Source organism: Triturus cristatus, chromosome 4_2 (genome assembly GCF_964204655.1).
Source record: "Triturus cristatus chromosome 4_2, aTriCri1.1, whole genome shotgun sequence".
NCBI classification, from domain to species: Eukaryota; Metazoa; Chordata; class Amphibia; order Caudata; family Salamandridae; genus Triturus; species Triturus cristatus.
The window spans coordinates 816,297,363-816,312,430 of NC_140586.1; the positions used below are offsets into that span (position 1 = coordinate 816,297,363).

Genomic DNA, 15,068 nt, shown 5'->3' on the forward strand with positions numbered 1-15,068 from the left:
TGAAGAATCTGTAGGCGCCGTCTAGTTCTCACCCTATGGATACAGCCCTGCCCCCCCTCCCCCCTCCTCCAATGACACCCTGAGGTTTGCAATCCGATCAAACCCAAACCGCAGAAAACACTTTTCTGTCTTTAGCATCTTCTGGCTGAGAAACTCGTGTTACAAAAGTGCTCTGCATTAAGCACTCTATTGCTGTTTGGAGCTAAGTTTGCGCCATTATTTATTTATATTGTCTACTCTGATCCCACCTGGGTCGCTGCCCTCCATATTGGGGGAGGTCGCTCCTCGTGAGTGGAGATGACCCTACCCGGTCACCCCTCTCTGGCGGTTCCATTCTTTACACCGGTGTAGTGCTTAATTTGACCTGGTTGTTGAAGGTGAGGCCCACCGGCACTCATTTTCGGAGACTAGCACTTGTTTTTACCTCTACGGACTTTGATACAGAGCAAAAGAGAGAAAAGTACAACATGAGAACAGGAGGAAGAAGAGAAAAATGGAAAAAGTAAAGGGAGATAGCAGCGATGAAAGAGAACCCGCAAGAGTGAGATAGAGAGGCAGGGCGTGTCTAGCGGTGTATTAGAGAGACGTTTCCTGCAATTAAGACTGCGCAACCTTGGTATTCGGCACACAAACATTCAATAGCGTTGGCCATGGGCTTCTGAGAAAAACCTGGGCCCTAGCACTTATTGCTTTACAAATTAAGCACTGCATAGGGGGGGATTAGACCAGACTAGCCAGAAGCTTTGGTGAGGGCTGTGGCAAAAACTACATGGGGCATATTACCAAGGGCATGTTATTGTGTTATTGTGATTTGTATAGCGCGCGATTACCAAATAGGTGTCCAGGCGCGGTCCATTACTCCCTAGACCATAAAACCGGAATTATTTAACAAACAACCAAGTCTTCAGCGCTTTCCTAAATTGAAGTAAGTTTTCCATGCATCGCAAGTGAAGTGGCAAACCGTTCCACAGCTTGGCTGCACCGTATGAAAAGCTGCGGCCTCCCCAACTAGCTTTTCTTATAAGAGGGACCGTAATCAGGCTGGCATGAGAAGAACGGAGATGTCGGGCCGGGGCATACCTTTTGAAACTCTTGATAAGGAAGTCTGGGCCTACTCCGTGTAGGGCCTTAAAGACCAAACAAAGGGACTTAAACTTGACCCTACACTTAATAGGAAGCCAGTGTAGGTCTTGAATGGCCTTTGATATGGGAGAGAATTTGGGGAGGCCAGTTAAGAGTCTAGCAGCGGCATTCTGCAAAAGCTGCAATCTATGTAACAGGCCTTCCTGAATGTTGAGGTATAGACTGTTGCAGTAGTCCAATCTAGATGTTATCAGGGCCACTACAACAGTCTGTCGATGCTCCTGAGGAAGAAGGAACAAAATCTTTTTCAACATTCTCAGGATGTAGCCGGTTTTAGAAGCTACCGCCTTCACCTGTAGTGCCATGGATAGCTTGGCGTCCACTACCATCCCAAGATTCTTTACTTTATTTACCGGAGTGGGAAGGTCCCCCAGTTCCTGCGGCCACCATGCTGGAGTCCAGAAACTAGGGTTGTTACCAAATAACATAACCTCGGTTTTGTTGGAATTTAACCTTGCCATCCATTGAGCCACTTCGGACATACAGGATTGAAAGTTCTGGTCCATCCCTAGTTCGTGGCCGGGTAGCAGAGAGACGACAATTTGCGTATCATCCGCATAGGAGGTAACGCTGACAGTCGAAATGGTTTAATAAAAATAAATTTTTATAGATCAAGGTAGAATTAAAGTCCCCTAATATGGTATACGAATTCCCCAGCAAGGCCTCCTCTAAAAGGGTACCCAGGGAGGGAAAGAAAGGCAGCTTAGTACCCGGGGGTCTATAGATGAGGGTACCTTCAAAGAAAAAATGACTCGTTAATCTCAGGTTGAAAGCAAGTGCTTCGCATGCTGGTAACGATAGTGCTTTGAAAAGTTCCCTGCACTGAGCTATGATATAAAATGGCTACACCACCACCCCTCTTGTTAGATCTATGAAGAACCTCGCAATAATAACCCGGGGGGTTGCTTGAACTAAGTCTGGACCGGATGCCTCGTCCGTCCAGGTCTCTGTAATAAATGCCACTTTAATATCTAACTCCAGCAGTAATTGAGAGCATTCGGTGCTGTGTTTTACCAGAGATGAGAAGGGCAGTATCGCCGCTTTAGCGGCACTTTTACCCGCTAAAGCGGCAATATTATTATCGCCCTATCACCAAGGCGGCATCTCAGCGATATACATCACTAACGAGATGCAAAGTAGGCGGTGCCATCGTGAAACACCATGAAAACATTTGCTAACATGACTACCTCCTATTATCAATGCGGCCGCAAACCAGCGTTGCGATAATAAAGGTCACGCTAGCCGCGATTATCGCTGGTTGCTAACGCCTGCTTGAAACCGGACTTAGCCATCTCTTCCAATGGGAGGTGGATTGTCAGGCTGAGACCACCTCGGCCTATTACCAAGGATTTCACTATTGCTGACATTTCAGCGCTGGATTTCCAGCGATAGTCAGGCATTTAGCCGCTATCGCTAGATTTTTATCGCTTAGGAGATGCGCATTGCTAATAACGCACTATCTCCGCGATGAAAACCAGCGATAGCCGCTGGTAAAAAAACTTACCGCTAAGCGCGCTCTGTGATATTTATCGCAAAGCGTTGCTAATATGCCCCCATGTGTCTCCGGTCCTTGACCTGGAGAACCTGGTTTCAATCGTGGGCCAGCTTACAATCCCGACAAAGCTGTGAAATGTTAGGCTATTCCTTTTCTTCCCTGTGCCTCCTTTTGCGTGATCATCACATTTGAGAGCACCTTCAAATAGTTATGTTCAGCACGCACATTGTATAAAGACCTCTCTTGTATGTGGTTTAAGAGATCATAATGTTGCTCCATCTAGAACAACAATGAAGGCTTGCATAGGACGCACAAGACAAATGACTTGTCTCTTGGGTCACTAAAAATTGTCATCAGGGCAAAAGGTGGAAAGAATCCGATACCCATCCAAGGGCTACAGTGCAGAATGTGTCATCAGACAACTATAACTTAGCATCAGAATTCCCAGTCGCAAATTCTATGCAACAATTGTATCATATACTACACACTGCATTAGGAAAAACACCTTTAATAACAAACACAAATCAGAACCTACAAGACTCGCACGAATCATAGGAAGCAATATAAAGTTACTAAAACCAAAACCATAAATATAAGTCAAATGAAACCCTGGTAAAAGACTCAAAAATATAATGCAACCTTCCCTTTATGGTCATAGCTCCATTTTTCCTTCATCCTTAGCAAAAGCATGCAACCTTCCCACTAACTTCACTGTCAACATCGTCAGATAAATACACGTCATTCCCTGGTACAATCACAAGGTGTGCGCATTTTCACTCAACCAAGTTTAGACACACAACACCTTTAATCCCCTTTCTATTGACAAAGTATGCCTTGAACTTCATTACACTGACATCATTGGACAAGTCTATTACCCACCCTAACTTCCCTCCTCCAGTCCATCATGAAGCTTTAAGCCCCAAATGTGCCAATCCCCTCCCCCCCACCGGACCTCAATAGACATGCGCACAGCGGTGGACTTCTCAGTTGTCCGACCCATGAACAATATAGCGTTGAGTACCAACCTCTTAGCACGATTCATCATATGCCCATCTGCTTGGGGCTATCCACTGCAGTCTGGCAATGACATATGCCTTAGGTTCTTAAAAGCTCCTACATCCTATGCTAAATAAATTGGACCATTGTCCAGAACAGAATCATGAGACCAACATTTTCTGAAAAAAATCACTTCGCTAGTGTCCATTCATATAGAAAACTGACATTGCACTCAATGACAGCACTAATCTGGCAGGACTAAGCTAAAGCAAACAGCCGACACTCGACGCATCCGTTCAGTCAATTCTGGAAAGAGTAAACTTCTTCCAAGTCTTAACAGACAATTCATCTGAAGTGGCGGCCATTTCCATTCTGGCATCTTATCACAGTAGGCATAAGCCTCTAAGTCTCCCCTTCTGTCTCCAAAACCTGGGCCATCTTTATTAAAATCTCTGCCTCAACACTAGGATAGACTGCAGACCAAATGCCACTCAGGAGCCAGAACAACTGCGTTTCAGTCTCCCGCCAGCAGCAGCAAAACTCTCACCCCTCATTAATGCCTGTAGGAGGCACGTCCAAATTGTCTTTTACAATCCCATACCTTCCTTTTCCGATAGTCCCTCAGCTCACGTTCAACAGCACATTTCCTGATGTTCCAATCTCAGGTAACATCGCCTTCCTCAAATTCACACTCTTAAGCAGCACTCACTGTATTAAACACCGACGCCACCGCTTCATTCCAGACTTCCTCCTTTAGACCTCTGACGCTGCACTACATGGGGTCACATAACCCACCACATACATAGGAAGAGGAGGATTATGTTCTTCGTGTAGTATTCAAACAGCACCCTAGAGCCTCTCAATCTAGAACAGAGCATCTCAAATTTGCGCCCTGCATAGCACATGAAGTCTGAGCAGTTGGCATTTCTTGGAAAAAACGCTTCCAACCCCTGCATGCTGGCAACAAAACTTCAAAAAGATTTGGCTTTGTAACCGAAAGTGTTTAAGTATGGAGCTTCACAAGCATTCTCATATGCAAAAACAAGCACCAGACCAACCAAAGGAACTTATTCCTTGGCAACTGACACTCCCCAGAAACAACAGGGGGCAGGCATTAGTAGAGAGAATGACCTCAGCTGACCTTCATAAGCAGGAGGTATGGCTGAAAGCAATCCAGTGAACAAATACGGTTTGGGAGTTCTTTGAGGGATGCCATCTACCTAAATTTGATAATTAAAATCTAATGGTAAACAATTATTTTTGGGAAAAAATCCTCATTAAATGTTTAATGATTACACTCTACCCCATAAGAAATCTACACTGCAAGAATTGTTGAGCATCTGAAGGACAAAGCACAACCAGGGTATGGGCTCTGTTTCAATAGCAACATGCCATCCTGAAACAGAACAGGTCTTTAACCCCTTCCATGCTGCGCAGATTCCGCCGCTGTGCTGACGGAATCTTGCGCGGGCGTGGTCATGACGGAACGGTTCCGTCATGAGCACAGCTCAACCGTGGCTCATGACGGAACCGTTCCGTCAAGAGCACCGAAGGGGTTAAAGAACACTACATCACAATGCAGTAACGGTACACTACTGCTCCGAGAGTCCAGCTACCCCTCCTGTCACTCGTAGAGTGTATGCTTCGCTTTCACCCTGAAGAGCCTTCCCTGTCTTCCAGCTAGGATTTTATTTTATTTATAACGTTTGACAAAGCACGAACAAGACCAAAATGTTGATGTCAGAGCGCTGCACAACCTAACAAGTACCACCAAATATAAAAGGAGCAACATATAGAATATACAGCATGAAAAGATAATACACAGAGACATAGTGAAAACGCCAACACCACATGCAAGCTTCTTCCCAAGTAAGGCTGGGTGCAACCTGCACCTTTTCAGGAATCTTAACCCCTTCAGTGCCACGCCCTTTCCCCCTCCTGTGCCGGGCGTTGCACTAGTGGGTGGGGTTCATGACGAGATAGTCTCGTCATGGGCACAGCGCAACCGTGCTCCATGACGAGACTATCTCGTCATGGGCACTGAAGAGGTTAAGCCAGACTGTCCTGATTATTAATTTGGTACTGGTATAGTCCTCTTCATTTACAGTGAATTTGGAAGACAGCAACTCTCTTAACACTGCTGCACAGTTGTTAATGTAATTTCAAGCATTTAGTGCCACTTATAGGATTTGCTGTGTCCTAAACTGAGTTGGCCATATGCCAAAATGATGATAACTCGTGTACTGCTATTGTTTCTTATATTTAACCTTCAGAAAATCATTTACTTCCACTTACCATGACAAACTTTGGAAATTGCCTTCGACTGCTACCATGATCACTGATTCGCCAACTTTTGATAGGGAATTTGGTGAAAGACACAATTTCCAGGGTGAACACATCTCCCAGAGGTCTGAGCAATGGACAGCCAACAGTCTGTGCGCACTCTACTGTTTTACAATCAACAGATCCCGCTCCCTAGTCCCTACCAACTCTGCTTAAAAGGCACCTTCCACCACCTCAATGTTTTTCCAGCTGCCTCACTGCAATGTTAAAAGTGTCTTAGTCGTCTAAGCTTAGGGAGAAAATCGCCTAGACCACAGCTCATGGCTATTCCTGGAAAATGAAATGCGTGGCCTTCTGCCGCGTTCCAGAAAGGGCTGTTTCATATTCAGGTGTCCTAACACAATCTGGCCCATTCCCCTCTAAAAACGTACAAACTTGGCTCACACAGAGGACTACCAATAGTTAGTAAGATGTCAGGTGTGGTGCCCACCCGAGGATTACCACTACAGCATGTGATAACTACCCTCATCCGAGTAGTTAGCAATATACTTTTTCTCAAACACAGATTACACAACTGTTCAGGATATAATTGATCTGATATTTTCAAAACATTAACGTTTTTTACCCAATTTGATTTTACACCAAACAAGTTTTCTAGTTCTTGCATTGGAGTGGCATCTTTTTTGTCATTGGGTATTGCAAGAGATGTTTATATCGGTGTTTGTAGTAAATATCTCTAATAAGTAAAACAGCACATTTTGCTTTAGTGTCAATATAAAGCTGTAGCTGGTTCCAACTTCAATATCTCACTTTTTTTCTCTGTAGGTCTTCTTACTTGGGGGGGATTTAAGAGTGAAGTACACGGCACACAAAACCCAGAGTAAAGCTAGTAGGAGTGGCAGACTTGCTGAAGGCCCAAGAATGGTTGCTCTTTGGGGAACTGAGTGAGCCACCACATGGTTAGTACACGTCAAATATGGATTAAAATAATCAATGGGTGTTCAAGACCCATCAGTACAAACTAAAATCAAATACCTATGAAAAATAGAGCCCGAAATAATGGGGCCAGGTAAAAAGCAGGGGGCGACCATAGGAAGTCCATTTGAAAAACTGTTGCGTAGTCTATCAAAAGTGCTCAAAACCACTGTAAGAGATCTAGCTCTTTCTGTGAAAGACCCACTGCTTTATGCAAAAGTCATAACCAGTGTAGCAAGCGAACAGGCTTGAATCATAGCCAACATGACTGGAATCCTGTGCCACAGTCAGGTAATCAACAATGGAAATAAACAGTACTAGTAAGCTGGTTGCTGATTGATGGGGACTGCTACCAAAGCTTTAAGGGCAAGGTGACCAGGGATCTGTACCTTCAGGCATGTGCTAATGCTGGGGTTGTGAGTGTTGCTCTTGGGTTAGTTGCACTCCTTGGAAATAAAGGATTCCTTGGCTGATGTCTCCCACAGGGAGAATGTAGAAAGACTGATGTGGTTCTTAGTTGATAAAAAGGCTCATCTGTCACAAAGAAATGGTCTGGCCTACAGCAACACGCTCTACGTAGGGATTGCAGCTCACCTCCAACGACTGCAGACCATACAGAACGCTCCAGCCAGACTCGCTGTGGATCTCCCTAGACAAACACACATCACCCCCTACCTCAGGAAACTCCACTGGTTCCCTGCACAGAAAAGATGCCAGTTCAAGCTCCTGACCCATGCATACGAGGCTCTACACAACTGCGGACCTGTCTACTTGAATCACCGCCCGAACTGCCATCAGCCTACCATGCAACTCCGCTCGAGTCCTTTTCTCTAACCCTCACCCCATACCACCACCCCCCGCACATCCGACAGCAGATGTGGAGGTCGCTCCTTCCCCTACCTAGTAGTAAAGACATGGTATGTGTTACCCTTTCATTTACGGACCTCCTCAACACTTCCTGAGTTAGGAAAGTCCCTGACGAACCTGCCAGCGCCTGAATACCCTCATGGGTGAAAAGAAGCACATTACAAATCTACTTATTGATTGTTTTATTTATGGAAACTTGAGTCTCAAGATACCGTCTGAACTTTCTACTGGGAACTACAGCATACCATACAGTAGGTGTTTTGAAAGACCATAAAAAAATCTGAAGCAGAAAACTGTTCCTTCTGGCCAACCTTAAGCACTACAGGGAAATCAAGAGGAAGAAACAGGAGATGTCCTAAGAGAACGCACCGAGATAACCCTAGGCACGTGCATTGTGTCCACAAACTACACTTGCCTCTATCACACTTGTTCCTATCACACCCACGCTGTCATCAGCCTTGGGCTATGATGACAAAGTACACCTCCGGTTGGCGGTGAACCCCACTGACACAGGAAGGTTTTGTGCCACAGGAAGAAAAGAAAGATTTCACACAATCCTCTAGATAACATTCACCAATCTTGATCATTTTGCTTGAAACCAGGAAGCACAGAGAGCAGAATACAGAACTCTCTAAACCTTAGATAGAGAACTACACCTCACCCTGAACCTCAGACAGGGGAACCACACCGAACACTGAACCTCAAACAGGAAGTACTCCTCAGCTTGAACTGGATATAGAGATGAACCACACCTCACGTTGAACCCAAGATGGGTGAACCACATCTCACCCTGAACCTCGGATAGAAGAAACACACCTCACGTTGAACCCGAGATGGGTGAACCACACCTCACCCTGAACCTCGGATAGAAGAAACACACCTCACGTTGAACCCGAGATAGGTGAACCACACCTCACCCTGAACCTCGGATAGAAGAAACACACCTCACGTTGAACCCAAGATGGGTGAACCACATCTCACCCTGAACCTCGGATAGAAGAAACACACCTCACGTTGAACCCGAGATGGGTGAACCACATCTCACCCTGAACCTCGGATAGAAGAAACACACCTCACGTTGAACCCGAGATGGGTGAACCACATCTCACCCTGAACCTCGGATAGAAGAAACACACCTCACGTTGAACCCGAGATGGGTGAACCACACCTCACCCTGAACCTCGGATAGAAGAAACACACCTCACGTTGAACCCGAGATGGGTGAACCACACCTCACCCTGAACCTCGGATAGAAGAAACACACCTCACGTTGAACCCAAGATGGGTGAACCACATCTCATCCTGAACTTGAAATAGAGGAACCACCTCAACCTGAACCTCGGATAGAAGAAACACACGTCACCGTAAACCTGAGAAAGAGGTACTACACTTCACCATGAACCTCTGACAGTGGAACCAAACCTCCCCTGCGTCTTTCAATTCCTCAACACCACTGCCCCTGTGGAAGGCAGCGGGTAACATCAAGGATTTATAAGAACATTTGCCGACCCACACATTCATCCAGATTCAGCGACAGGGCACAAAACAGATTACCGCTCGATGAGCATACTACAAGAAGTTCATTCACAGACAGGCAGCGGATAGCCGAGGACCAATGCGTGGAGACTGGCTATAATGTATGTGTTTTGTACAAACCGGATGCAACTATCTCTGGGGATTGTGAGTGTTGCTATAGCAACCCCCCTACATTGTCACATAGATAGGTAAAGATAGTAACCCCCTGCAGACTGGGAAAATGCATATACGATTAAAAAACACAAATGAATCAAAATATTTGGCATCGTGTACTCTTTGCAGATCTTTTTACACCACACTCATTCAGCAGATTCCCTGCCATGCCATCAACAGCTACCATCGAGCCCCAGTGATATCCTGGCGATTACTGCTGATCCCCGGCAAACCTCGAGGAGCAGGCTCGGTTCCCCTCTGCACGACCCAGGCTCTGCATGGGAAATAAGTAACTGCACCCGAGTGCTCTCACGGGTTTTCATTTAAAATGGAATGGGACTTCTCTTACTTATTAACTGAGGACTTGAGAGAGCCAGGGTGGCGCCAGGTCACTTCACGTAGCAGGTATGAACTTCCAAAAGAGGAGGCAGCAAGCAAAGTGGTGGAAAGAAATCCTGACGAATAAATACACTTAGAAGGCAGGCTAGCGGCGAGAAAACCAGTGTAAGAAAAAAACATTAACAAACACGATGGGCAGCTACTCGATCTCCAGTCAACAACGCATGCCAGGAAAACTAGGGCCTTCTCAAGAGAACACTCCTATCATTTCATTTCAGAAGCTTTATTTCGACAATGTCACTCCTGGCAACTACAGTACCACGGTCAGAGTTGAAACCAATTTGTGGTGAACCCCTATTTGTATGGGCAGAATTCTACATCCAAAATACACTTCCCCCTCCTACAAAGAGAGCTGTTTTACAGGTCTATATCAAGCGGTACACAATTCAGACACATAAGTATTGTATTTATAGCAAGCTATTGATGAGGCATTTTCTAATCCATATTTTCAATACAAAATTAAGGCAATAAAACAAAGTTAAAATCCCCATGGGAGTTTCTCTGTCTGGGGCTCCTGGGAGATCCAATGAACCGCTCTTGCTGCTGGGCGGCTGCTATGAGCACCTGCTGATTAGGCTGCAATGCCAGAAATGTAATCCAGTGCCAAGTGTGTGGTGGAAAATGCCTTTACATCTTTACATCACAGCGAGTTGTCCTACCACTCATTGCGCTCTTACAATACAAGCCATGGCTTAGACTTCATCCACTAGCGATCACAATGACCAGAGTTCAATATGAGGTCATTTCTGCCCCCAAAATCCCAAATCTGCTCTATGAAAATTTGAAAGTGAATGGCTGATGCACCCAGGATCCTGCCAATCCATGCTGCTTCAAGAGAAGTACATGCGTGTAGAACTGAGGTTTTGATGCAGGGGCATCAAAGCCCACGTTATAGCCCTAAAATAACTAGCCATTAACAAGTATAAGGTTGAGAGGGTGGGTGTCCCACACGTTTAAACCATTAGACAGTACTAAGCTTTGGACAATGACCATGCTAGTGATGGTACAAAACCGTCTCTCTATCAGAGGTTGAGGTATGTTTCTTGAACATCTCAATGTTGGTAAGAGTTCTTCAATCCTACCAGCTTCTAAAGAGTCATTCTGGAACATGCCAGGATAGCTCACTTAATTGTGACGTCACCAGCTAGTTTCAGCCCCTCCTAATGTTGCCTTCCTCTTCCATTCCTGTCACAAACTCAAATACTAAAGAACTCTCTTCTGTGTTTTACATGGACAAAGTCTCCTAAACTATCCCCATCTCACTGCGATAGACATGCTGTCCCTTGAAATTAACTCCAAAACATTGGCAGGGTGTTGGAGCTAGCCGGCGTCCATGAGGACTACTACCATTTCGAGCTCTGCAGCCAGCTCTTTCTTCTCTCTTTCCATCTCTTCCAAATAGTCATAATGGTCTGGATAAGAGAAGAGGGGCAGGCGGGGATGATCCCTTTGTCTGGTCACACTAGACAACCCATATGCAGAGCCCTTAGATCTTATCCCCAGGTGACCGGGAATCATGAGGACCACATAGCAGCATAGTCCCACATGGTACCTTTCCCAGCTGGGGCTCACCAATGTGTACCAGGCTAGCTGGGATCCCAGTGGAGGCAGAATGGGATGGTGGTTTGCGATTCAAAGTGTAAACCGCATCTTAAAAGTTGAAAACCTGTTTTAGGGCTTGGGGATGACTGGGGAAGGTGCTCAGAGAGACAATGTCCACACAGCTAGCTGGCCATGCTTTTCTCTCTACCATATGGCAATATCCTGTTTATGGTACAGTGGGGGTAGCAAGAGCTCCTGGTAAGCAGCCCGTCTAAAAAGGAACACGCAACCGTCAGCAACTAAATTGTCTCTTGCTCCTGAGATTACTCTATTAGGGCTCAGGCAATCATCTTTGACTGGTGTGTCTGCTGATAAAGAGTCAAAGCTGTCAGAAAGAAAATTGCCCAAAGAAGGGGAATTCTAAAAGCCTTTGGGTCCCCCACCTCGCAGGGTCATGAAGGACCTGATGAGTCCCTGCAAGATGTACTGATGCTCGCAGGTTGCAAACACGCCGCGCAAAAGCACATAAGCATTCTTCAAAATGACCCAACCCCTAACTCTGCAGCATCATGGTGGCGGTGCACGCAATGAAGGGTCTGATCGAGAGGATGGCGGGGTTCATTTGGAAACGGAGAGTATGTCTGGGCCCCAGGAACAGAGTAAGGCAGAGAGGCTACGATCACCACACCAGCCCCCCAACACATGCATTACAGGGGCTGGTGTGGTGACTGATACAGTATACTTCCATTCCTGTGTGGGGACTCTAGATGTAGTCCGGACATGGCGAGGATGTGCCCACTGGAGAGTGGATTGTGCCTTTCTGTGATAGTACTGTACACTTAACCACCACCTTCCATCCGGACCAGTGAATTTTCAGATAAAGGTTTGCTAGAACTACAGGGTGGCGTTAGGGATAAATCATACAGTGCTGTGTTATATTGCCTTGAGGGTTCAAATGTGGATGGTGTTTTATATTTGTTCTAGGAATGAGTGCCATTCTGCAGCGTTGCTTTTGCTTTCTGATGATAAACAAATTCTTGAACCACGAAAACATTTGCAGAATGAGGCGATAGAACCCCTTCTCGGTTTCAGCTGCCAGAATGGACATATGTAGTAATTCCACCCACCCCAAAGCGGATAAGATCATCGTCGTAGGAGGAGGAGTGGAGAGAGTTGTGCTATAGTGTATGAATTTCATGTCGCACTTTAATCACAGATGGACTTTTTAGGCTTCCTCAGCCATCCATCACAACACAAATGGGGGCAGCGATAGGCTTTTTGGCCACCAAGGAGCTCAAGCCGCTTCAGAAGCTATAGGAAAGATAACGGAGTAATAGGCATCGCTGAACTCTGGGTGTCGGAGACCTAGATATGCCACTAGAGAGCCATAAGAGTAGTATGGATCTGCAGGACATTCAAGAGGGGCCTCCCGCTGAACACAGTAGCATAAGTGGTGCACGAAGAGCGGATGTAGCCACAAGGGTGAATGAGGTCTTGCTTGTTGAGGACACTGAACTCTCATCTTCTCTAATCACATCACATACAAGACGAGCAGTCTGTTTCAGCTGTGTCACGAGCCAGTTACTAACAGCCTTCGTACCTCTGCAACACAGAAATTTGTGACATTTAAAGTGCTGAATTCTAATGAACCTGGGCAGGTGGAGGGAAGATGAAAAACAGGAATGAAAAGAGTACTGGGTGAGATCTGAGGTACCAAGTATAATGGGAAGAGCTGCAATACTTTCTTCTCATTATCCTAATGCTCTATAGCCTCCAGGGAGTGGTGTCCTCTGGTACAGTGACAGCGGTGACACTCCACTTTGCACCAGAAGTGGTACACAGATTGTGAAATGGTCATGCCATGGTGGTTTTGGGAGGCCAATGTAGTGGAGCTCTAGAGGTCTCCATTAGGAAACCTTAGGGTATCATTAGCTTTTACATCCTGCCCCCTTTGATCTGCTTCTATGGAGCAGATGATGGTGGACATTTGACGGAATCTGATGCAATTTGATTTACCTCAGATACTTGGTTTAAAGATATCCAAGGTAGAGCCAATTGATGGTGACAGCTACTGTCATCGTAGGACCTAACGGTCCTAACATTGTGCTAATCAGCATCGGGATCAACCACTATGAACGATTCATCAGGAACCCTTTGAAGAGGAAATTGTCAATCTAGGAGAATTTGATAAAGAGCTTATCAACCTCCTGATAATGAGGTGTGTCCCAGCACCGGTACCAGTCACTCAGAAGGAGAGACTGAGAATATATTCTGAGCCACGTCTGATAAATGGTCTCTCTACCATGATGCCTCCCTTACAGGGCCTACTCTCACAGACTTATTGAGGGTGGGGAGTTCATATAGAGCGGGAAGGAAGGACAGGGAAGAGAGGGCCATTGCCTGCACTACTACAGCCTGACTATACGAAACTCAGTGCAACGCCCAATACAGAGTCCAGCACATCCAATTATGATTCTCCATTGGTCCTCAGGAGAACTAGATCTCTGTTATTCAAATTGAAAGAGAACAACCACGGGGTGGGAAGAAGAAACTCCCCTAATAAAATACCCATGCAACCCTCTGGAAACCTAATGCCACAGCGGACAAATTCATATGGAGGAATGAAAGCACTTAAGTCCCATGGAAACACAAGTATTCTCCCACAGCTAGTTTCGCCTGCCACCACTGTCGCCCACAAATACAAACCAATGAGGCCTATGAAAGGTAGAGAAGGAGGGTCTCCATCCTCCTGGCACACACAGCCAGTGACTTTTCATCTTCCCGAGGAACATCAAGGTGTTTTTTCTCAGGCAAAACATTCAGATATCCACGCGAATGGGAGAGTCGATTCTTAGGTTCGCTTCCACTTAAGGCCAATGACAGAACCATACAACTATCCGGCCTGGTCACTTTTTCACTCAGGAATGTAGCAAGAGCTGCAATGGAGGATGTACCTGAATTACTAAGGCACCCAATTGTCAGTGGGTATCTAACTACGTTTCAAAGGCCCTGCACATACAAGGGTAAATGTAGAATAGACTGAAACACAGCCAGTGTGGTACTGGTACAAGTAGACTAAGACAGACATTGAAGGATGAAGAAAGACAGACAGACTTAGTTAGAGACAGAAAGATAGAGAAACACAGAACAACAGAATTGACAGAGCGAAAAGAGACCGAGATAGAGCAACAGAAAGAGTGACAGACAGATATATAGACAGATGCTGAGAACTTGTGGGGGCAATTTCAGAAGGGAGTGATGCAGGTCCCTGGATGTAGTGTTAAAAGCTGCAAAGTACACATTCTATAAGCATAGTTTAAATGTTGTGGTTCCTGTAGGACCTAAGTGCATAGTAACCAACAAACGGGGAGCAGCTGGCTCATGGCCCAATGAACTCAACTGCTTCAGTAAGGATTGCCTGTCTGACGCTGAAGCCTTCGGTCAGCTGGTTATGTATATGCCTCTGTAGAAGGCACCCCGCACTCGGAGCCATTTCACTGGCACATGTACTGTGCTGAAGACACACCCTTACAACAGAAGGCCCCGGCCCTTTTTATTGGCACCTACATGTTCAACAGGCAGTGGACACAACCCTTAGTATGCACTCGGTGTTTATATGGTGCAACGCTCACCAGTTTCTTGGCCTCTTGGCACTAGGTGCAGTTATCACTCTGCAGTT

General features: G+C 45.9%; 1 protein-coding gene across 4 annotated transcripts in view; it reads right to left on the minus strand.

Annotated features, from left to right (window-relative positions):
* The window catches only part of MAST2 (microtubule associated serine/threonine kinase 2), a 1,353,759-nt gene that overhangs the window by 712,556 nt on the left and 626,135 nt on the right, over positions 1 to 15,068 (minus strand). The gene's annotated exons all lie outside the window — the stretch shown is intronic.